Here is a 2,603-nt window from a genome sequence, read left to right as displayed (position 1 = left end):
GTCCTGACTTCCATCCAGGATGAGCAGAAATATGGAAGTGTAAGCCAAATAAACCTTTTCCTCCCCAACCTGCTTTTGGTCTTGGTGTTGCATCACAGCAATAGAAGCCCTAACTGGTAGAGCTGGGAGGGGGACACTGTTCCAATAGTAGCACCCATGGGTGTTATGATGGTTAAACTTGGCTTTAGAAAATGCCAGTCGAGGCCCTGGGTTCGGTCCCCAGCTCCGAAAAAAAGAACCAAAAAAAAAAAAAATGCCAGTCGTCCCCCCACACTCTCTCTCTCTCTCTCTCTCTCTCTCTCTCTCTCTCTCTCTCTCTCTCTCTCTCTGTAATACAGTCTCCATATATTTCTGGACACCTATCACATGTTAGGCTCCATGGCTGATGATAAAGGATTGAATCATGCAGAAACTTCACACTCGTTCTGTTTCCCAAGGCATTGTCCCTTCCTGCTTCACTCACACGGAGGCAGTCATGGCCTATCCCTTCCCTCGACCTTGGCCATCTCCACTGCAAGCCAGCTCTTCTGGAGCAGTGCCTGACAACACACGTGAACAACTCTTGTTCCGGTGATATAAAACATGGCTGGAGAAGACTCTCCCAGGCCCTGTTGCTTTCTTGACTGATAGGGTCAGAAACATCTGCTGTCTTTGCAGATGTGCATGGAGACCTTGAGATATGCAAATTATTAAGATTAATTTATCCAGGTAGGGTGCCAAGTGCAGCCACATCTCTCCTAGTGAACTTGAGTCAGAAGGAGATGTGAGGGCAGATAGGGGGAGTCCACATGACTGAGGATGCAGGGCTAAGAATTATGAACTCACTAAGCAAGGGTGGATATGGAAAGCTACTGGTGGCTCACCTGGGCAAGCATAGACAACTTTTCCAGAACCTCAGACTGTCTCTGTCTACACCATGAACTCAGCCCCCACAGACTCTTCACAAACTTCAGGTTCTAAAACCAACTTTGTGGTATTTCTTTACAGCAGTGTTTGGAAACCACTCACTCTTGTTACTCATTGACCCTCTCCTTTGAAGTTTCTGCCCTCAGGTTCCACCTCCTGAACCTTTTCCCCTCATTGTTAATTGTCAGCATTCCACACTACTACCCTCAAATCGATGAACACTTTGGCTTCTGACTCACTCTTTTCTACCTGGAAACCTGTCGTCATCCCATGTCCTTAACATCCAGGAAGACTTCCAGCTCCTTTCCTAGAATTCAAGTTGCTTGGCTCTCCATCCTCTACAAAGATTCTCGTGGCACCATAGTGTGCTTCCACACTCTCATCTTTGGCCTCAACAGCACTCAAAATCACCGTACTGTAGGAGTCTCTGACTCCATCTGACTTGCCTTAACCCTTCTTCATTCTTGATTTTCCTAGGATGCTTTGGGTGACTTTCCATCCACACTCTGGCCAGAGACCAGTGAACCACAGGAAGATGCACCTCAGCCATCAGTCTTTAGGTCCCAAGCTTTCTCTCTCTCTCTCTCTCTCTCTTTTTTTTTTTTTTTTTTTTTTCGGAGCTGGGGACCAAACCAGGGCCTTGTGCTTGCTAGGCAAGCACTCCACCACTGGGCTAAATCCCCAACCCCCGTCCCAAGCTTTCTCATCTGTTTGGTTAGCAGTAGAACCTAGAATGAAAACTTCTAATGTCAGATCAGCGAAGTCAGATGCCAATACCTCCTTCACTCAGCAACATGTTTGTTCTCTCCAGCTTCAGTTGGTCACCTGTGGTCCTTCCTTTGCTCACTCTTAGGATATACCTCCAGTCTTGTCGACACCATACTTATCTTCTCTTGATAGTTTACAATTGAGCTTCAGTTCTTTCCTAAGGATCTTGAGGACATAGAGCCAGTTTAGTGCCTATTTGCTGCACTGGAAATTTTCTTCTGTCAGATCATTTGTGAGCTGGTCATTACCTATAGTTGCTTCTCTTTCTTCTCACTGTTTCAAAATACCACAGATTACTTCAGTTTGTAGTCATGAACATGTTCCTCATGGGGTTGGCGGGGGTGGGGGGCTCAGTGGCTAAGAGCACTTGCTGCTCTTGCAGTGAACGCAGGGTTAAATCTTGGCACCCACAAAATAGCTCACCTATAATCCAGTTCCAGGGCATCTCATGCTTTTTCTGACCTTGGTAGGCACATATTCATATGGTTCACATACACACAGGTTGCAAACACATTTATACACATAAAAATAGTTTCTTACAAAAATGTTCCTTTCTGTGTTTGACACGCATCTTTAATTTTGGACTCTAGTATAGGGATTAACAATTAAGTGTGAAGTCCAGACAGTCTGTCTCCCCAAAGCAAGCCCTCTGAGGTCTCTCTGTCTCTGTCTCTGTCTCTCTGTCTCTGTGTGTGTGTCTGTATGTGTGTATGTGTGTGTATGTGTATGCATATATGTAAAAGACAAAGGGTTAAAGGACAACTTCGAGGAATGAGTTCTCTCCACCTTGGAAGGTCTGGGGAATCATCAAACTCAGGTCTCAGGATTCACAGCAAGTGCCTTTACCCACTGAGCCATCTTGTCTACCCAGTCATGATTTCCAGCTCTCACTTTGTGTTTGCACTCCTCCGTTTCCACATCAGCTCTTC

Source organism: Rattus rattus, chromosome 13 (assembly GCF_011064425.1).
Source record: "Rattus rattus isolate New Zealand chromosome 13, Rrattus_CSIRO_v1, whole genome shotgun sequence".
Lineage (NCBI taxonomy): Eukaryota > Metazoa > Chordata > Mammalia > Rodentia > Muridae > Rattus > Rattus rattus.
Note: the sequence above shows the minus strand (reverse complement) of the source record.